The 22,583-nt window shown below is 41.1% G+C and overlaps 1 protein-coding gene across 2 annotated transcripts in view; it reads right to left on the bottom strand.

The window, feature by feature from the left end:
• CREB5 (cAMP responsive element binding protein 5) overlaps positions 1-22,583 on the bottom strand; it is a 439,577-nt gene that overhangs the window by 371,125 nt on the left and 45,869 nt on the right. The gene's annotated exons all lie outside the window — the stretch shown is intronic.

The raw sequence follows: 22,583 nt of genomic DNA, 5'->3' as shown, positions 1-22,583 counted from the left end.
TGGTAAAGAGGAAGGAGCAGCCCATGGGTGAACTCCAGATCCTCAACGATCCAATTCTAGGATCATCATAAGGCTTTGTTCACCAGTGCTTCAGGAAAAGTGGCATGTGGACAGTGATTCATTACCTATCACCCTGAACTTGTTCCAAAGTGATTCAACTTCGGCAAGCAGTGGGACAGGATCAGAAACCAAGGACACTGGTCTCATTCATTCATTCTTTCCTTGCACAGTTACTAGGCACCTAGCAAGCACTAAGCTCCATGCTAAGAACAAGAAATCTCCACAAAAAGAGCCCCTGCCCTTGAACCAGTGACCATACAGTACGGAGGGGACGCATGTGTCTATAGAGGAAGGCAGAATTTTAAAGGCCATAAATTAGTTTTAGCAAAGTGCTATGAGAGCTCAGAGGCTGTGAGAAAGCACGGCTATTTCAGTAACTACATCAACTACAGCTAAACATTCCTCTTGATAAGATATCAATTCAAGGAACAAATATACACATAAAAGCACACAATAACACCTTGAAGCAATCATTTAATTGTACTAGAAGTAAGGGTTTTTTGTTTGTTTTAATTTGGGCTTTATTTTGCTTTTAATTCTGATAAGTAAGACTACATTGGGCTTCCCTGGCGGCTCAGTTGGTAAGGAATCTGCTTGCAATGCAGGAGACCTGGGTTCAATCCCTGGGTTGGGAAGATCCCCTGGAGAAGGAAATGGCAACCCACTCCAATACTCTCTTGCCTGGAGAATTCCATGAACAGAGAAGTCAAGCAGGCTACAGTCCATGGAATCACAAAGAGTGAGACACAACTGTGAGATTAACTTTCAACTTTTTTTTTTTTCAAGACTACATTATTTACCATAAGCCTAACACTGTGGCCAGGGGACCAGATTTATGTTAGGAAATCAATAATTGAATCTCAGTTCCCTTGCTTATTAGCTGTGTGATCCTGGGCAAATTACTTAACTTCTCTGAACATTACTTTTCTCAGTAAAAAAAAAAGGGACTATAGATAATATCGGCATCAAGTGCCTCTGGGGATATTGAGGTGATCAAATGGATGATATTTCAAAAGCACTACATAAACTGTAAAGTGCTATGAAATGTTGGCTACTGTTTTTCTCAGTCACCTTGTGTAAGCACATGGAATTGCTGAGGTAATGGATGGTGCAAAGAGTTATAGCTACACTTGACAGCATGTGCAGAGAGATGAAGGATTCTAAAAGATGTTGGAGGGGATGATCGTCAAAGAGATCCCAACCATCTATGCTTCTCGGATAACCTAGCAACTACCAAGCCAAGCCTTAACTATCCATCAGCTTCTTAGTTGTAGGCTCCCAAGTAGATTTACTTTCTTGGTCTTCTAATTGAGATGCAATGTCAAGAAATGCTGTGGAGTCTGGTCGGTGTTCAAACCCCAGCTCTGTGACATGCCAGCTGACCTATAAGCTTGGGTAATGGGTCACTTGACCCTAGGATAAACTTGGCTATTGCTGGCAGAGCAAGCCAGGGAGCATCAGATACCTCGGCCTGGGCTTGGAGGAGCCAGAGCTAGAGAGCCAGATGAATTTGTTTACCTTCCTGGGGTACTGCTCCCGAACACAGACATGAAGGGAAAGCTCCTTGCTAGGCAAGCCCACCACTAGAGCCTGGCCACGCTGTCCTTACCATCCAGACTCCAGTCATTCTCATGGCGGGAAAAGAGTGGAATCTGGAAGGCACTTGGGATAAACTGAGAAACTCAGTGTCTTCTTATCAGTGGGTGCTTTTAGGCTCACCTGGAGTCATCAGAAATAAGACTAATACAGACTAAAAATATTAATATAAGACTAAAGGGTAAAGGGGTCAAAAGGTTAAAAAATGCAGTTGATGTAAAACAGACACAAACTTTGATAATATTAATTATATATATATATGTTTATATATGTGCTAAAATAAAGTCTTTAAAAAAATAAGAGTAATACAGATTATGACAATGTTTACATGTGCTCTCCACTTGGGCTACCAAAGAAGAAATCAAACCCTCCTTTTATCATTAAATTTTCTTCAGCAAATTATATTTTCCTTCATCATCTTATTGCCTATTCTTGTTCTTGCTCTTCTTATTTTTTCTTTCTTCTCTCTTTTTTTTTTAATTCCCAAAATATCCCAGGTAATATTTAATAAAAATATTTTGGATGGCAAAGGATCCAAGTCAATCCTAAAGGAAATCAGTCCTGAAAATTCATTGGAAGGACTGATGCTGAAGCTGAAACTCCAATACTTTGGCCACCTGATGCAAAGAACTGACTCATTGGAAAAGACCCTGATGCTGAGAAAGATTGAAAGCAGAAGGAGAAGGGGACGACAGAGGATGAGATGGTTGGATGGCATCACTGACTCTATGGACATGAGTTTGAGCAAGCTTTGGGGGTTGATTACAGGGAAGCCTGGTGTGCTGCAGTCCATGGGGTCGCAAAGAGTTAGACACGACTGAGTGACTGAACTGAACTGAACTTTGAATAAGGCAGCAAGAGTCAGCTATGGGAAAAAAAAAAGTCACAGCACAAATCAAAAATCTGGTCAATTCAACCACTTGGGAAAATGGGGAGATGACACCTCAGTAATAGCAACACTTCCTAACCCAGGACACTGGGTTGTTCAAGATGATTAGACCTCTGTCCCTGAAAGCAGATCACTGGCCCTCCAACTGGCTCCAGCCTCATACTGGCAGAAAGGTCAGTATGTATGGAAAGACTGAAAAATTTTGAGGTGTTTTTTTTTTTCTTAATGCTTGAGAGTAGTGAGAATTTTATTTAATGAAAATATCTCTTCCATGTACCACCACATCCTAAGTGGTCAACCATTTTTAATCTCAGAAAAGCATTTTGCATCAAGGCTGAAAGAAAACCTTGATGAGATACAGCTTTGATTTATCTTCTCCGCTAAGTGCCTCTGTAGGAAATACAACCAGATAAAGCTGTTCAAATACGAATTAGGATGGCAAAATTCTCAGTAATTTCCAAAATCTTCAGTTTTCCTATCCACCTTTATGACACCCACATCAAAAGATTTCTGGTACTCTTGAAGTGACGGGATTATTTAAATAATGACATCAAGCTAATGTTGGTAAGATGCTTCAAGGAACTCGAACACAAGTTTAAAGTAGTAATATCTTTGTTATTTCTTCATCTGTCCTCTACTGTTTCCAAAGAAACAGCCACTTACACAAACACACACACACAAATCTTCCGGACACCCAAGTTAACCAATGTCTCCTTTCTTCCCTAACCGCCAATCAGCCAGTCACCGGGCAAACACCTCAAGCACCAGGCAAGGAAAACATGTTATTTTTCTGGGCAAGCCTTAACTTCACTGCCTACAAAACACGGCCCCACGGGGCACATCCCACACATGGTGAGATTAAGGCTCCCCCTCTCTCACTGGAAACCAATAGTTACCCGTCAACACCCGCGGAAACTGAGGTCAGGATTCACTAGCAAGCACCCAAAGTCCAAGCTCACTGATTCTCAAGCTTTCTTACCCAGACCAGTACTCACATCTAAGCTATCACTGCAAGGCTTCTCCTGCTAATAATACACAAAGAATGCTTAAAAAGGAGCAGCAGACGTGAGAGCTTCTCTCCACAGAGCGTCATCCCCCAGCGCCTCATAACCCAGCAGACTTCTGAGATTTCTTTCAGAATAAGAGAAATTGCTCCATGTCACTCTGGACAGTGAGTGAAGCTGGTGTCTTGATGTCCCCTGAACCAGGCAATTCAGTGAGCTAAGATAAGAAAAGGAAAGCAAAACAAACAACAAAACCAGGCTTCAGATAATCCCTTAAAAATGAGACTGAAAGCAAAAGTGTTAGTTACTCAGTCCTGTCTGACTCTTGGTGACCCCATGGACTGGGTGGACCCCATGGACTGTAGCCCTCCAGGCTCTTCTGTCCCTGGGATTTCACAGGCAAGGATACTGGAGTGGGTAGCCATTCCCTCCTGTAGGGGATCGTCCCAACCCAAGATCGAACTCGCATCTCTTATGTCTCCTGCATTGACAAGGGGCTTCTTTACCAGCTGAGTCACTAGGGAAGCCCTAAAATGAGGCTTTCAGGAGCCAAATTCCACAGTGCACACAAGCCACTTTAAGGCACACCCCACAGCACTCATCAGAAATCTTCAAAGTACAAAGTCACAGGCCAGGGTCAAGGACCCAAAGGTGACAATGAGACACTCCCAAGAACATCTGGCCAAATAAGCCGGGCTCGAGGCCTTTCCTAATGGTGGACGGTGGCCTGTGTCTTCACTAATATGCTGACCTCAGATTCCTGTCCCGGGGCTGGTTGCTTTGAGCACAGATCTCACTCATCCAAGCTCAGTGCAGGGTTCAGGTTTTAAGGGGGCTGAAAGGTCACTTTCTTCCCTTATATTCTCTGTCTGCCTTCAGAAGACTTGTCAGTCTTCCAGCAAATGTCTCTGGAAGACATCAGTAGGTGAGCATGAGGGAAAGAGTAGGAAAGGAGATAGATGAGGTCCTGGTTCTCACGGAGACTAAAAAAGAAAGTAAGCAAACACCACAGAAAGTAAGGGAAAACCACCAGCACACAAATCGAGTAAGTGACCAAGAAAAACAACTGCACATTTTGGAAAGTTCATTGAGAGAGATAAAGAGGGCGATGTGAGAGAGAAAAAGGTGGACTGAAAGAACATTTCTGAAGCAAAAATAACAAGCGGGGCTACATAAAACTAAAGAGCATCTGCACAGCAAAGGGCACTATCAACAAAATGAAAAGACAACCTACTGAATTGGAGAAGATATTTGAAAATCACATATCAGATAAGGTTTTATTAATAAATATTCAAAATAGATGATGACCTCATACAACTGAACAACAAAAAACAACCCAATTAAAAACTGTCAGAGATGAAAAGATATTTTTCCAAAGAAGACATACAAATGACCAACAGGCACATGAAAAGATGTTTAACACCACTAATTATTAGGGAAATGCAAATCAAAACCACAATGAGTTACCACCCCATACCTGATAGAATGACTATTACCAAAAGGGCAAGAAATACAAGGGATGGAAAGGATGTGGAGAAAATGGAACCTTTACACACTGTTGGTGAGAAGGTAAATTAGTACAGCCACTATGGAAAATAGTATGAAGATTCCTCAAAAACTTAAGAATTACCATATGATTCAAAAACTCTACTTCTGGGTACTTACCCAAAGAATATGAAAACACTAATTCAAAAAGATATACGCACCCCTATGCTCATTGAAGCATCATTTACAATAGCTAAGATAAGGAAACAACCTAAGTGTCAGTGAATGAATGAATAAAGATGTGAGATAGATAAATGTATAGATTTTACATACACATACCTAGTGATATATATGCGTACAATATGCATACACACAAAATGGAATACACTCAGTCGTAAAAGATGATATCTTGCCATTTGCAACACCATGGATGGACCTTGAGGGCTTTATCCTAACTGGAAAAAATCAGGTACAGAAAGACAAATACTGTAAGATTTCACTGATATATAGAATACAAAATAAATAAATAAAACAAACAAACACAAACCAAGCAAAAACAAACACACAGATACTGAGAAAAGAGTAGCTGTTACCAGAGGGGAAGGGGCAGAGGTAGAGCAAAAGGGGTGAAGAAGTCAGCTGAATGGTAAGAGATGAAAACTAACCGTTTGGTGGTGAGCGTGCTAGAGCGTATATAGGAGTAGAAATACATATGGTGCACACTTGAAATTTATGTAGTAAATCAACGTAAACCTCAAGAAAAATGATTTTTTAGAAAAGACCATTTTCATTAAGATAAAGTGTATCATATAATTTTAGTTTCTCAATAGGTCAGATTTATTTTGGTTTGGTTTCATTTTTACAGAGTTGCTTATTTCAAATGTAAAGAAAATGTATCCATTGAAAGTTCATCAATAAAACTCTTGAGAGTCCATGAATTTGCCTTGACTTTTGCAGGTAAGTTCCATCTTCAGCAAATTTCTAAGCATCCCTAAATGTTAGGGTTTATTAACTTGTTAGATGAACAAAACAATTCTTTTCATACAGCACTGTGGCAAAGACTGAATGAGGCAGATCAGTTCAGTTCAGATCCGTCGCTCAGTCATGTCCGACTCTTTGCGACCCCATGAATCGCAGCAGCCAGGCCTCCCTGTCCATCACCAACTCCCGGAGTTCACTCAGACTCAAATCCATCGAGTCAGCGATGCCATCCAGCCATCTCATCCTCTGTCGTCCCCTTCTCCTCCTGCCCACAATCCCTCCCAGCATCAGAGTCTTTTCCAATGAGTCAGCTCTTCACATGAGGTGGCCAAAGTACTGGAGTTTCAGCTTCAGCATCATTCCTTCCAAAGTACTTAATAAATCACAGCTCCATAGTACTCTGTAGTGTTCAAGAGTATTTGCGTTCAAATATTTTCTTTCATTAATTATCTGCATGACCTTAGATAAGTCACTTAACCTCTCTGTGCCTCACTTTCCTCATATTTTATAATAATGGCACTTTCCTTATATGGATATAAGAGTATATGAGGATTAAGGGAGTTAACATATGTAAACAATTTGGAACAGTGCCTGGCACATGGTAAATGCTATGTAACTGCCAGTTCTCATTACTATTATGAAATCTAAATCTAAAACTTCTGAAAAGCATATGGTTACATAATCATGTAAATATGGTTTATTTTATGGTGACAAAAATAACAAGCAAGAATAGCATGGCATTTTAGTATCACTCATTGGCACAGACATTAATTTTTATTCATGTATAAACTTGTTATGTTTATGTGACAAGGAAAAAATCAAAGTCCTAATCTTTTATTTGTTTCCATATATTAAACACAAGCTATAATTTCAGGACTACCCAGCCAACTTAATTGCCTAAGTTAATTTCTCCAATGAGAATTTTCTTTGTCTTCATTTTTTTGTTATTCCTCCACTGTAGAACAGAATTCAGTAAACCTCCATGTGTTTTTGTTAATGTATATAGTCACACCACATGCACAAAGGGGACTCAGGTTGTTGGTGTGTGCGTGCCTAGTCGCTAAGTCATGTCTGACTATTTTCAACCCCATGGACTGTATCCCACCAGTCTCTTCTGTCCATGGGATTCTCCAGGCAAGAATACTGGAGGGAGTTGCCATTTCCTCCCTCAGGGGATTTTTCTGACCTAGGGATCAAACCCATGTCTCCTGTGTCATTGGTAGGCAGATTCTTTACCACTGAGCCACCTGGAAAGCCCCTCAGGTCATTCATTACATATCAAACACAATTTTTACTGGAAGCCTAATAAATTACAGATTGGTTAGGCAGATCTGCCCTTGCCTCAGACAAGTAAGACCCCATCCTCCTTGTCTCTAATCCGAGACCCAATCAAAGCTTGCTCTCATCCTCATCTAATGAGATCAAGCTTATCTTGTCCAACCACACAAGTCACGCTTGATTCTATCTAACAACAGTCCAAAGAACTCACCAACCAGATGCAGATGGAGGACCTGCAGTGATGGGGACCACGCCCCCATGAAGGATTAGACAGCATCTTTAAAATGTTGAGCAGCGTCAGCACATAGGTCTCAATTCAGGCCTCTGAAGCAACCTGAGACAAATAAAATCCATCCCAGAAATGAGCTTAGCAGCTCATAGTGCCCATAGCTTATCAGCCACAGCAGTTCAGAACCTCATGTCTATTCTATGGTAAGCTCTGCTGCTCAGACACTCATGACTTCTGTTCAGGGCACTGGACACTGTCTCACTCTGTTCCCAGGCTCTATGCCCAGATCTACTCTCTGCCACAGCTTCTTGAGTACTGACCTTTGAATTGAACTGTTCCTTGCAGAAACATGTAATGACCACATAAGGTCACCCGCCAATCTTCATATGCTCTCATGGTTTAAGGCCTTCCTCATCCTAGGGAACAAAACTCCATCTCCCAGTAACTGCAAGTTATCCTATCCCAGGGGCCCATCCTGAAGTATAATCTTTTTTTTAACATGGCCGAGTTTCAAATATCTTCAGGCCAATCAAGACTGCCTGCCACTCCCTACTTCTCTTAGAAGGACCAAACAGCTCCAAGTTGCTGTGCTGCTGGCCTTTAAGATGTCCCTGCTTTAATCCAACCTCTTTCCTAGGATGCAGCCTGACCAACTTCACATGAGCAGCTTTTCTCTGCCATCAATCCTAAGGAACCTCTGCAGTAACGTCAACACAGTGGCCCCAAAAAGTTGGCAATGTGGGAAATTCTGGCTGATGGGTAGGCTGCTGATGTGATCTAGGGTGACTTCTATACACTTCATATCAGCCCACAAGAGAAATTCCTCATCTGTCTACAGAAGGAAAATAAAGAATTGCAAGTGTTACCAGGAGCAATAACCCATTTTCATAAATCCTCAAAGAGGTCTTGAAAACAGGCGCTGTATCTGAACTATGTACTGCCAGCATTGTGGCCAAGAATGCAAGGAAGCAGAAGACAGGATTTCTCAGATTCAAATCTGGGTAGTATTAAATCTTTTCCTTTCTAGATGTGTAAAAGGATAGGAAAAAAAAGGTGGGGGTGGGATAAAAGGTTGTACTTGTGTGTGCTACCCTTGCCTGTGGTTCCAGGACTGGAGTAAATCTGCATAATGTCAGCATCAGCCCTAAGGACCCTCCCTCACTGAGAAGATGGTTCTTCTCCTCCTCTCCCCCTCAAGATCCATTCTCTGTGCCCCCCACCCCGTGTCCTAGGAGGCCACCCTTTGCCAACTGCCCCCAAATCTCCTTAACTGAAGGGAGGAACTGGAGAGGAGTCAAGGGTCCACTTAACAGCGCTGCCTCTCTTCTGGGGTTTGGGTGGCAGTGATGGTGTTCTCCACATATGGCAGGCAGCCCCTTCCCAGAGCCAAGGCCTCCTCCGTGGGTTCTTCCCTTAGCCCCCTGGCCCCTCCAGGTTCCCTGGTAGACTGCCCACAGCTGTGAAGTAGTCCCCTCAGTACACTTCCTTTCATTATCCCCAGAGAGTGCCATCTGTTCCCACGGCAACCCCAGCAGATACAGCGGTCTCTGTCTGAGGACTGCTTAATCATGTTCTCATGCCTAGAACTACCGTGACCATGAATTCTCCTAGATCAGAGCCCAGATTTGCAAGGCCTTGACCTAGAGACTCAGAGGATTTCAGAATTCTCTGGAGAAGTGAATAGACCAGAGAGATGCTGTTTGACCACCCTGTAAGGACAGCTCTCAGAATCCCAGATGAAGAAAAGTCAGACACTTGAGACACATTTAGAATGAGAGAGAAAAACTGGTTTGGAAATGTTTTCTCAGTAAGTGATGTTGGTCTTACAATACAAAAAGCTAAATCAAAAAAAGAAGGCAGGGAAGGCAACAAAGATTTATTGCTGTTTATTTAGTCTTCATCACAACCCTACTGAAAAAGTATTTTATTCTCCCTACTTTACAGATGAGAAAATCTGAGGAAAATAACTGCTCCAAGGACCCAGCTAGGAGAAAGGGACCAGGAACCAAACACAAACGTATCATCTGCCAACCCCAATACCAACCGTCTTTCCTCCACACGAACTGCATTTTTCTTTCAAGCCTGATTGAAACTTTCCCAAAATCATCGGTGAATCATAGTAGCCATAACAGATACTAGATATGACATTATCTTGAGAAACATCATCATTCTCAATTTTCACAAAGTATCAGGCTAAAAACGTCAGAGCTTTCGTTTTTCAGTCACACACTTAGGATAAAAGTGATCAGGTAATAACTAGATGGAATTTTCTAGAAAAACCACAAAAGAAACATAAGAATCTATTTATTTTAAGAATGCTTTTTATAAATGAAGGTGTTTTTATGCCCTCCAGGTCTGTTTTTATTTCATTTCTCCAACTTGTCCAAGTCTGGTTTCTCAGTTGTCCTTATTTTGACTGTTTCTGCCCCAGGAAGGTGCTGCAGGTTCTGTGAAATCATTGCCTTTACAGCTGTGCTTGCTACCTTGCAGAGAGGCAAGAGAAATACAGTCTCTCTGCTTCCTTTTTAAAACCTGACAGTCACACTTTCTCCACTTCAAAGCCACACCGTATGACCTCAGCAGGCTGAGATAAATGGACACTCAAGTAAGAGATTATTCATTCAGTGGCTTTTTCCATAGGGGGAGAAAAAGAGCCATTCGTTAACTTTAGTAAGGTTTAACAGTTTACAAAGCCACTTTCCATACATTAATTTAATTTGGAACTTAGAATGATTTATGAGATGTATTTTTTTTTTCTCATTTTGCAGATGATGAAACTGAGATTTAGAGAGGGAAAGTAATATGACGAAGGTCACACCATGAGTGAAAAGCAACGCTAGGACTTGAATTCGGGCCCGCTGCCCCTTATTTCTAGGCTATTCTTACAACAGAGCAGAGCAACCAATTTGCCAGTGTTTCTGCCCTTGGGGGAATTACACGCCAGTGGCTCCTGAAAATACATTTATGATACAATTATACAAGTATTACTCTAGAAAGCTCTAGGCCCTATGGGGTGTTTCCAAAAATGGGGAGGAAGTTGCGCTCTTACCTTGGAAGCTGGAGAAACTATATCAAGCACCTTTCCAGCACCCTCTGCCCTGGATCAAGCTGCATCCTCTGTGCTGTATCCCCATTCCATGCTCCTAGCATAACCCTGAGACCTAAGCTTAAAGCAGACTGTAGAGAATAATCTGGGTAAATTCAAAGCATCCTCCTGTCCTACTCTCTACCTCTGCAGTACCTATCACAGTCTCCTGAAACTTCAGGAGTCATGACATCACTCCACTCAGCATCCTGTCCTTGGGACCTTAAGACATTCTATATGAAGAGGTGACTTTGAAATACCTCTTCTCCCAAGCTAACACTTGGATGGGACTCAATACCTCTTTCTAAAGAATTCTGCTCTAAGTGTCCAGGTTATCTGGGTACAGTTACTAGTCCCACTACATACCAAGTGCATAACCAATGTGAGCCTCCATTTCCAGATAACATACTACCTATCTCAAAATGTTGTTGTAGCACATGAAAGGACAAGTATAAAGTAGTTAGCAAACTATTCAGCACATAGTAAGCACTCTATAATAGTTATTATCACAGGCCTGTGTCCAGAGCTACATAGATATGTCTTGTAGAAGCTCCTATTTTCAAAAAGTATAATTTTTTCATAATAAATTGAAACAAAGGTACATGTGTTATAAAAAACTATATATGAACAAGTTAGAAAACCTAGATGAAATGGACAAATTCCTAGAAAAACTCAAACTACCAAAGATGACTCAAGAGAAAATAGAAAATCTGAATAAACCTACAACAAATAAAGAGACTAAATTGATCATTTAACAAACAAACAGAAACTGTCCACAAAGAAAAGCTCAAGCCTACATGGATGCAGTGGTCAATTCTACCAAATGTTTCAAGAACTAACACCACCTCTTCTCAAAGTCTTCCAAAAAAATAAAGAAAAAGGGACATTCTCCAACTTATTCTATGAAGCCATTATTATCCTGATACCAAAACAGACAAGGACATCACAAGAAGGGGAAAAAATGCACCAATATTTCTTATATAGATGCAAAAATCCTCAACAAAATGCAAGTCAATCAAATCTAGCAGCATATAGATGTATTATATACCATGACCAAGTGGAATTTATCTGGAATGCAAAGTTAGTTTATCTCCTGAAAATCAATCACAATAACATCAAATAAACAGAATAAACAGAAAAAAAAAATGATTATATCCATAGACAAAGAAAAAGCATTTGACAAAATCCAACTCTTCCAAGATAAAACATTCAAAAACTTAGGAATAGAGGGTGACTTCCTCAACATGATAAAGGAAATTTACTCCCAAAACCCCACAGCTGATATCATACGTGATGGTGAAAGATTAAAGATTTTACCCCAGGATCAAGAAGAAAAGAATGATATAAGATCTTATCACTTCTATTTCACTAGAGGTCTAGCCAGGATATTTAGGCAAGAAAGCAAAATTGAAGTCATCCAGATTTGAAAGAAAGAAATAAAATGATCTCTAATCACAGATGACATAATCTTGTATACAGAAAATATTAAGGAACCTGTCAATTTAAAAAGCCTATTAGAACTAATAAACATGTTCAACAAGTTTGTATGATACAAGTCAACATATAAAACTCATTTGTATTTCTATACGCTCTGATCAGAAAATAAAATTAAGAAAACAATATAACTTACAATCGCATCAAAATAATAAAATGGTAATAAATTTAACAAGAGGTACAAGATGAGTATACTAAAAACATCAATATACCATTGAAAGAAATTAAAGGATAAATAAATATATGGAAAGATATTTCAAGTTTATGAATTGCAAATATGTTAAATGGCAAGTTCATCTTCAGATTCAATGCAATCCTAGTCATGATCCCAGATGCCTTTTTTGCCAATATTGACAAGTTGATCCTTAAATTCATATGGAAATTCAAGAAACCCAGTGTAGCCAAAACAATCTTGAAAAAAGAAGAACAAAGTTGAAGGATTCATGCATCCTAATTTCAGAACTTACTACAAAGCAGCTGTAATCAAGACACACAGATCAATGAAACAAAGAGTTTAGAAATAAACCATTACTTTTATGGCTAGTTGCTTTTCAGGAAGGATATCAAAAACATTCAATAGAGAAAGAAATCTTTTCAACAAAAGGTTCTAGGACAACTGGATATTCACATGGGAAACAATAAGTTTGGACTCCTACTTCACACCATATACAAAAATTAACTCAAAATGGATCATAAAACTGAATATAACAACGAAAACTATAAAACTGACAAGAAAACATAGATATAGATCTTCATGACCTTAAATTAGACAATAAATTTTTAGATATGACAACAAAAGCATAAGCAACAAAACAGAAAATACACTGGACTTTGTCAAAATTTACAACTTTTGTGTTTCAAAGGACACCATCAAGAAAGTGAACACAACCCATACAATGGGAGAAGACATTTGCAAGTCATATTCTCAATAAGGGTCAAGTATCCAAAATAAATAAAGAACTCTCAGAACGCAACAATAAAAAGACCGATAAACCAATTAGAAAGAGGACAAATGATATGAATATGCATTTCTCTGTGGCGGATTCATGTTGATATATGGCAAAACCAATACAATATTGTAAAGTAATTAGCCTCCAATTAAAATAAATCTATATTTTAAAAAAAAGAAGATATCCAAATGAAGCAAAAACACATGAAAAAATGTTCAATATCATTTGTCACTAGGAAAATGCAAATCAAAAGCAGAGTGAGAAATCATATCATACCCACTAGCATAGCTAAAATTAAAAAGACACAAACAAGTGTTGGTAAGGTAGAGAGACTGCAAACCCCCATACACTGGCAGTGGGACTATAAAATGAGGCAGCTACTTTGGAAAATAGTTTGCTAGTTTCCAAAAACGTTAAACATAGAGTTACCATATGATTTAGCAGTTCCACTCTTGGGTCTACACCTAAGAGAAATGAAAATATATGTCCACACAGAAGCTTGTATGCTTGTACCTGAACATTCACAGCAGCATTCTTGGTAATAACCACAAAATGAAAACTATCTAAACGTCTATCAGCTAATGACTGGATAAACAAAACGTTGTCTATTCTCATGTTTAAATATTATTTGGCCATAAAAAAGGAAGAAAGTACTGATGCATGCTACAACATAAATGAACCTTAAAAATATACTAAGTGAAAGAACCCAGACACAAAAGGCCACATATTGTATGATTCCATTTACATGAAATATCCAGAACAGGCAAATCCCATATTGAGAGAAAGTAGATTCATGGTTGCCAGGAGCTGGGAGGTAGGGAATAACATGCAGTGACTGCTAATGGACACAGGGTTTCTTTTTACGGTGATGAAATGTTCTAAAATTAGACAGTGTGATGGTTACACAAGTCTGTGAATATATTAAAAAAAACACTAAACTATATACTTTAAAAGGGGGAGTTTTATAATATGTGAATTATATCTCAATAAAGCTGTTTTATATACATTTTAAAGTCTAAAAGTGGGTTCAATTTGAAAACTGGCAATGGATTTACAAGTTAAGCTCGAAAGGCTATAAGGCCCATATCTTCTGAAAATCAGGATACATTCTGACGTAAGAAGTTTCTGCTTTTTTTATTTATTTAAATGAAAAAGTCTACGCATTCAATCACAATGAACCATTTTACAAGTCATCTGTCGGGAAAGTGTTACAATGACACGGAAATGGAGGTGTCACAGAAAATTCTAGAGTGGCCTCACCTGTCAATCATCAGCCCACATGAAATATACACACTGCACTACTCCAAAAACACACACTAATTACTAAACTCTAACCATGATGAGTTCATGGAAAATTGTGACTACAAAAAGGTATTTATGTAGGAAAGTATCACTCATTTTCTACTCTAAACTCAAAGTATGAACATTTAAAGACCACCAAAGCTAAAACAAACACCCATCCAAAAATGCTATAATCAGACTATCTTGCATTGTTGATTGATGTCTAGTATAAAAGGTACTGCATAAACAAACAATGGTTGAATGAATAAGTGGATTTTTCCCTCATCAAATCACAAGTGTTCTTTCTCGCTGGAGTATTTCCTTTGTCTATCTCCTCCTGTGATTACATCTTTGCTAACACTGGGTATTTTTACAGGCTCACTTTGATATTTCCCCACTCCTTCCCTTTCCATGCTTTCTTCTCCTTTTTCTACTACCCCTCTCTTCTCTACTACCTCTCTCTTTCTCTCCTCTCTAAACCACGACATCAGATCAACGGTCAGTGTCAGTCACCCAGTCGTATCCGGCTCTTTGCGACCCCATGGACTGTGTCCCACCAGGTTCCTCTGTCCATGGGATTCTCTGGACAAGAATACTAGAGTGGGTTGCATTTCCTCCTCCAGGTAATCTTCCTGACTCCGCGACAGAACCTACATTTCCTGCATCTCCTGCACTGCAGGCAGGTTCTTTACCACTGAGCCACTAGGGAAACTGAAAGTCACTCAGTCATGTCCGACTCTGCAACCCCATGGAGCCACCGGGGAAGCCCCCTCTGATTAATGGTCAGATCTTCTCAATTCGACTTCTCTTACACCTGTCCACTTCTCTCCATTTTCATGGCCACCATCCCAGGTAAACCATGTTCTTCCTTAACTGTTTTCTTGGAGCCGCTCATAGTATGCACTGCTGGCCTCTATGAAGCACTTACTGTGCAAAACAGCTCTCATTTCATCCTCAGGGTAACCTTCCTAAGTACATCTTGTCACTATTCTTTGTTTTTAAGATAAGAAAATCAAGACTCAGACAGGTATTGACAGTGGAGTCTGTCCGACTCCACAGCCTTCATTCCCTCTCATCATCCCATCCTGCCATATGGCCATGTGGCTGTCTGGATGATATTTCTAAAACTCAAAGCTGAACATGGTCCTCCCCTACACACAACCCTTCATTGTCCTCTAGGGTAAACTACAGGCTCCTTAAGAAGGTTCTGCCTGGTGTTGTTCTTCTTAACCCTCCTGTCTTACTTATTGCCAATTCCCAAGAGTCCTTTAAAAATCACCGTAGCTGTCACCACCTCCATGATAGACACCACATCTGAAAAATCAGCTAGGAGACCCTGTCATGGGTTTCCTCGCCCCTTGCCCTCACCACTGTGAGAGCCACTGGAAGGCAGAACATCAAATAATCAGAGTTAAAACTGCAGGCTTCTGAGTTAGACTGTTGCTGACCAGGTCTGCTGCTTACCAGGAATGTGACCTTGTGCAATATACTCAACCTCTCTGTGCCTCAGTTTCCTCATCTCTAAATTATGGGTAATAATTGCACCTGCATGGACTTTGTTGGCTTGTAACACACGTGAAGCAATTAGATATCTATACAAGCACATATATATTCATATGTAAAGTTTTCCTTTTTAACTGTTTCTCTTTTATCTGTTTTTATTTATCTCTGCTATTTCTGCCAACTTTCATTTCCTTTATGTAAAATTTCATATTAGTGGTACTTCCCTGATGGTCCAGGGTTTAAGAGTTTGCCTTGGAATGCAGGGCATGTGGGTTCAATTCCTGGCTGGGGAACTAAGCTCCTACATGCCATGGAGCAACTACGCCCACATGCCACAACTAGAGAGTCTGAGCACAGCAAAGAAAGATCCTTCGTGATGCCACAAAGATCCCGTGTGCTGCAACTAATACTCATGGCAGAAAAATTAATTAATTAATTTTAAAAAACAACATCATATTAGTGAATTTCCTTACATTTGTAAAGGACTTAGTTCTTTTCCAATTTTTTTTTTTCCTCAGCAGTTCCTCAATTCTAATTCCTCAGGCAATTTTGTGAAGTAAGCAGGGCAAATTACTTTATAGAGACATCAAACGTCTTCATAAATGAGTGCAGTGTGGCAGTTGTAAGGGGCAGATGGTGAGGTCTGATAAGGGCAAGGGCTATAGAAGACACAATGACAGTGGCAGGAACCGCAGCTGGAGGAAAATCATTTGTTTCAAAGTTCTATTCATGCCGCTCATCAACTTCTCTGCTGCTGCTGCTAAGTCACTTCAGTCGTGTCCGACTCTGTGTGACCCCATAGACTGCAGCCCACCAGGCTCCCCCATCCCTGGGATTCTCCAAGCAAGAACACTGGAGTGGATTGCCATTTCCTTCTCCAATGCATGAACGTGAAAAGTGAAAGGGAAGTCGCTCAGTCGTGTCCAACTCTTCACGACCCCATGGACTGCAGCCCACCAGGCTCCTCCGTCCATGGGATTTTCCAGGCAAGAGTACTGGAGTGGGGTGCCATCGCCTTCTCCACAACTTCTCTGAGCCTCATGTATAAAATGAGGATAATGACACATACTTTATAAGATTTCTAGTGAGGATTAAACAAGATAACATATATGAAGCATCTGTTCCATGCTGGGAACACAGTAAACTTTATGTTTACTATGTAATACTGGATTGTAAACGTTAGACAATGACAACGGTACTTGACTAGGGCAAAGTCACTGCCAAAGGCGAGGGCGGCACAAACCCAAGTTGGACTCCACAATTTCCAGTGTGTCAGCCCACCTTTCCACATGCACAGAGCCTGGTCACATTTTCAGCAGAATGAGTCAGCCCCTAAATGTGTATCCTGCCTGCCTTCTGCTTCACCTGGAAGAAAAACAAGGGACTTTGGTGGGGGCAAAAGTGTAGAAGATGGGATTTCATGCATCTCATGATGATGCAATTCCAGAACCTAAAACCTCACCATGAGAAACATCAGAGTTACATGACTCCGATCCAACAGCCTAGTCTCACTTTTCTGAGGGTCCAGGCAATAGGGGAAAAAAGGCCTCTTTTCCTGATTTTCACTTCCTGTGCTCTCTCACTCCTCCAAATCAGAAGAAAGAATGGTTAAGATGTAAATGAATTTTGCCTGATGAAACAGGAACCTGGATGTCTGGGTGAAGGATGAGAGCGCTGGGGTTTGCAGAAGTGGTTGGGAGGTGCTCCCTTGCTAAGAACATGACCACTCCGCAGCAACAGGCTGAATTTTCCAAGAGGACGTGAGTAAAGCCTGGTTCCTGTGGAGGGGTCAGCTCCAACAAGTATGGTCCGTCTTGGCACTGAAGGTGACAGGGTGTGGGTGTGCTGTCATCAGATCTCCACGACATTGACCCAGCCCATTACATCAGCAAGAATAGCATCACTCAGGGAGCACAAGGACGAGGCCCCTCGGGGTCATCAAATCCCAGAGCAGGGCATTAAAAGCCTTTTGCCTTCTCCTTCACAGTTAGTTCTTTCGGCACTTTATGTGGTAATTGTCATTCCCACGGCCCACTAGGTCTCAGGCACCACCTAAGTATTAAACTTATATTAAAACATTATATTCCTGCAACACCCCTTCCAGGAATGAAATAGTATCCATATTTTACTGGTGATTAAGTTGGGCTCAGAGAGGTGAAGTTATTGGCCATGATCACATAATTAGTATTTAGCGAAGTTCAGTTTCAAACCCAGATCTATCTGAAACCACAGCCTACGTTTCATTTTGTTTTGTTTTTTCTTTTTTCACCAGAATACATAGCTTCCAGAGAAAGTTCAGGACCCTGCTCTTGACATAGCCATTTCTTTTCTGCCTATTTTGTGTGTGTGTGTGTTTTTTTCCTAAGTCGCTTCAGTCGTGTCCGACTCTGTGTGACCCCATAGATGGCAGCCCAACAGGCTCCTCTGTCCCTGGGATTCTCCAGGCAAGAATACTGGAGTGGATTATAACCTCAATATTAGTTACAGGATTTTTTTTTTAGTGTTACTATAAACTTAAATTCAACTTTAGATAAGCTTTCACTGCTTTTTAACATTCTTAAAACACCACCCAGGCCACTCACATTGCAATCCATTACTTAGTGAATACTACACTGTCAGGCATCTTGCTAGACACAAGAAGATATACAATGAATGAGACACAGTCTCAGGCCTTCCTCCAAGACTCAAAGCTAAGCCTGATCTCATGGAGGGGTTCTTTAAGGAGTGATTGCCTGAATTTAAGACATGAATTATTTGCCTCACTGCTAATGTGTCCTAATCTTATACCCCAGTTAAAAACCTGGTCTTCTATATGCCCAGAGAGCAAGACTCCCAACTTTAGATTTCTTCTCAAGGGTTCCATATTGGTTCCATCTTCCAGTCAAGTGACTAGAGGCAAGGGTCTGACCATGCTCTTCTAAGTCCCCCTTCCAGGCCTGGAGTCCTGTCCAAAAAGGCACAGAATCTGAGAATCACAGAATCCAAAGGCACCATTCATTCTGTGATCTCAGTATGTCTGCTTGCTGAGAAACCTCATCCCCTCTGTTGGGTTCCCATTGCAAACCTCTCATCAGGACCACACCAGTTACTGCCGTGGACACTAGGCTAAACCTTTAATCAGGCAGGCTGACCAGAGAGTTTGTTCTGAGGCTGGCGGTAAACCTAGTTCTAAGCCCACCTATCACCAATCTCACTTTTGCAAGTGACCGAGCTGTATTCAGCTGAGTCCCCACATAAGACAGAAATGGCCCCTTTGTTTCTCTGTCTGAAAGCCCATCTTTTACAGACTTAAGTTCTTCTGGCACCCTGGCACGGTCCCCTGGAAGGAATTTTAAATTCATTTGTTTACTTTTTGTGCAGCACCTTCTCAAATTTAAAAACAAATGTTAAAATAATTTTGAAAGAAGACAGATGTGAACTACTTTCAGGTCAAGTACTCCCCAATTCCACAAATGTGTATTACCTGTCTGTCACAGGCAGGACACAGGCGAGGACCTTGTCCCTGGTATATTGTAGAAATATACTATTCGGCACATACAGATTTAGACCCCTGGGATTAGTAGGCTAGTCCAAAATCTATTCAGAATCTTAGTGACAAGTTTTACTGGGCACCGATTGTTCTGACCAGCCAAATAAGAAAAGAGCATGCCTCAGGCCCAATTCTGTAAAAAGAATAAAAAAATAAAATCGCTGAGGTCTGTCCACATGCAAAATGGCGGATGCAACAGTCATATTTAACAAAGACTTGCTGACGTATCTCTCTGCTAAAGGGACATGATCTTCAGAGGTTTTTTCATTTACCTAAGAAGTCCATAAAGACTTTGGAACTATACCACCATCTAGGGCTCTCTTCTGGAGAGAATGATTGCGTTACCAAAAGGATCTTTAAAAGCCGCACTTTGGCTCAGGGTGCAGTGCTCCCACCGGCAGGCAGTCCATCACGGTGAAGCCCCCTCGGCCAAGGACCATTGTCACATGGCTGCCAGTGACCAATCCATACCCATAAGTGACAGTATTAAAAACAGCACATGAGAGATGTCTTTTCCAAGAGCAAAGGAAACAAACTAGGAGACAATTCTCCAAAGACCCAACATTCACAACCAGCAAATGCCTGCTGGAAATTTATATGCTGTGAGTGTAAAAGCAGTGAAATTCGATAATCTCCAAGCCACAGATTTGTAACTTGCACTTATGTAAATATTTATGGATTCTTTGGGGGAAAAAAAATCAATCCTCTCAGCCTTTCTCTTTAGTACATGCTTCAGAGGGAACATTTTTTTTCCCTCTCAAGATGAGGATGTAAACTCTAGCTATTGCTTAGAAACATTAAGTCAGCGGCCTGCCTAAGAATAATCTGAATTCCATTTATGATTTCACACTAACAGATTATATCACCTTCTCTTCCCAGCACCAGTGAGAGCATAGAAAAAAAAAAATTTTGATCATCCCCTCTGTGGTCTGGGCTCAGTGAGACTTAGAGGTGAAAAGTTGACCAGGTCAGTAATATGTCTCACACAGTAAGAAAAGAAATAAAGGTACCAGTCATTCTTCCAACATTACTGAGAAGGAAAATGCAAGCTGTTCTCCACTTGTATCTGCCATGAGTACACACAGACCTTCTGCTCACATCATCTTGGCCAGAGCTATTAAGTAGCCCATTAACCATTTCTTTCCTGCTCCTTACCTCTCTAATCCCTCCTTCACATTGCACAAGGGCGATCTTCCTAGAATTCTGGTTTTAGTGTGTTTGCCCCCTCCTCAGTGCCCATCTGAAGCGTCAAAGCCCCAAATTCAATCTACGCTTCTTGGCAGGTTGGTGAAGGCACTTTGCTGTCCAAAGTTGTCCCCAACTTTTATCCCCTGCCAGGGTCAGAGTTGCATAAATCCTACATATCTGTCATCCTGAAACTCTTGCCGCTACCTGGGTCAACCACAAAATTTTAGCAATTAATTTACAAATAGTACTTTTCTCATGTTAAGCCAGCAGCACCCTCTCAGTCTCAGCACCCTTTCTCCTTTCTTTATCAAAATCTTGTACTACTTTCAAGACTTGATTCAAGTGCCCCCATAAAAAAAAAGTCTATCCCCTCTCTCCCCTTGGTCTACTTCCAAATCATTCTGATATGCTGTCTGTTAGCCTGATTTGTTCCCAGACAGTAAGCACTCTCAGTCTTGTCCATCTCTACAGTTCTGTGGAGTTTAGCCTAGAGTGTTCCATATTTTGCATGGCAAAATATGTCTTGGGATTGACATATGACTACTAATAGGTGAACAGTTTTAATGCCTCAACACATGTAACTGATGCTTGAACAGGCTTCATGTGCAGATTTACCTCCCACCCCACTTCTGCCAAATGCTATGTTTAAAGCTCTTGTTCATCATCTGATTATGAGAACCGAAGGTGAAAGAAGCACTGTCTTAATGTACATTAAGGGGGTGATCAGATGCCACTGCAGAATTATAAGGGAGCCTTATTCAAAGACAATTGAGGTGGTGTGCCAAAACCACATTAAGGTTATCCCTTCAGTATCCATGACAGAAAGGGAAGAGGAAGTAGGTATCAGTACACACAACCCTCCATGGCTGACTATGGCTATGTTAATTAAAGCACATTCCGTTATAATTGGCCAGATTCTCCATGTGATGAAGATATACTGTGGAAATGGCATATCAGCTATTTCAAATTCTAAAACAGCATTGGCCTACTAGCATCTCAGTCATTTAGAAAGGAATTTTAGGTGCTTAATAGCATGCACAGTATGTGCGAAGTTGTTTCAGTCTTATCCAACCCTTTGCGACCCCACGGACCATAAACCATCAGGCTCCTCTGTCCATGGGACTCTCCAGGCAAGAATACTGGCATGGGTTGCTATGCCCTCCTCCAGGGATCTTCCTGGTCCAGGGATCAAACTCCCATCTCCTGTGTCATTGGCAGGCAGATTCTTTACCACTAAGCCAACTGGAAAGCCCACTTAATAGCATACCCTAAGAATAATATACACTCCAATGGGACTTGGGACCCTGAGACCCAGATACTGAGAAATGTCATAGTAATAAGGGGAGGGTAGAGCCACAGGTAGACCAATCATGACTGGTAACCCAATTATGTCTTATGTCATGACATAAACAGTGGTACAGCTTATTAAGCTCAGTTGGAGGTATGGTACCCATAGATGCTAACAGGGAGAGGCAGCACAGCCAACACAGATGAGAAGGGAAACTAGAACTGAAAAGTCCTGGGAGAAGACTGAGAAATGCTGATAGGTGGCAGAGCAGCAGGGACTCAGATGCTGGCACCTGTTATCACAAGTGCCTCAAGAGTCCACATTCAGGCTGATCTGATGTTCTAGAAAGCAGTGGCTCAGCCATTTAGCTACAAATACACAGCTTTGACAGGGTTTCCCAGGTGGCTCAGTGGTAAAGAATCTGTGTGCCAGTGCAAGAGGTGTGCATTCAATCCCTGGGTCAGGAAGATCCCCTGGAGGAGGAAATGGCAACCCACTCCAGTATTCTTGCCAGAAAATCCCATGGACAGAGGAGCCTGGTGGGCTACAGCCCTTGGGGTCGTACAGAGTCACACACCACTGAGCAACTGAGTGACATGCACACAGCTTCGGTGGAGGAGGATGTGCTCATTATACACACATTAGGAGAAAAGCGATGAGGGAACCTTTATAGGAATAAGAATTGGAAGAGAGTCTCTTTCAGATAACAACTAGCCTGGACCGCATCCTCTCCCAGAAAAAGT

Source organism: Bos mutus, chromosome 4 (assembly GCF_027580195.1).
Source record: "Bos mutus isolate GX-2022 chromosome 4, NWIPB_WYAK_1.1, whole genome shotgun sequence".
In the NCBI taxonomy this organism is placed as follows: Eukaryota; Metazoa; Chordata; class Mammalia; order Artiodactyla; family Bovidae; genus Bos; species Bos mutus.
This window is presented reverse-complemented; position numbering and strand designations above follow the sequence as displayed.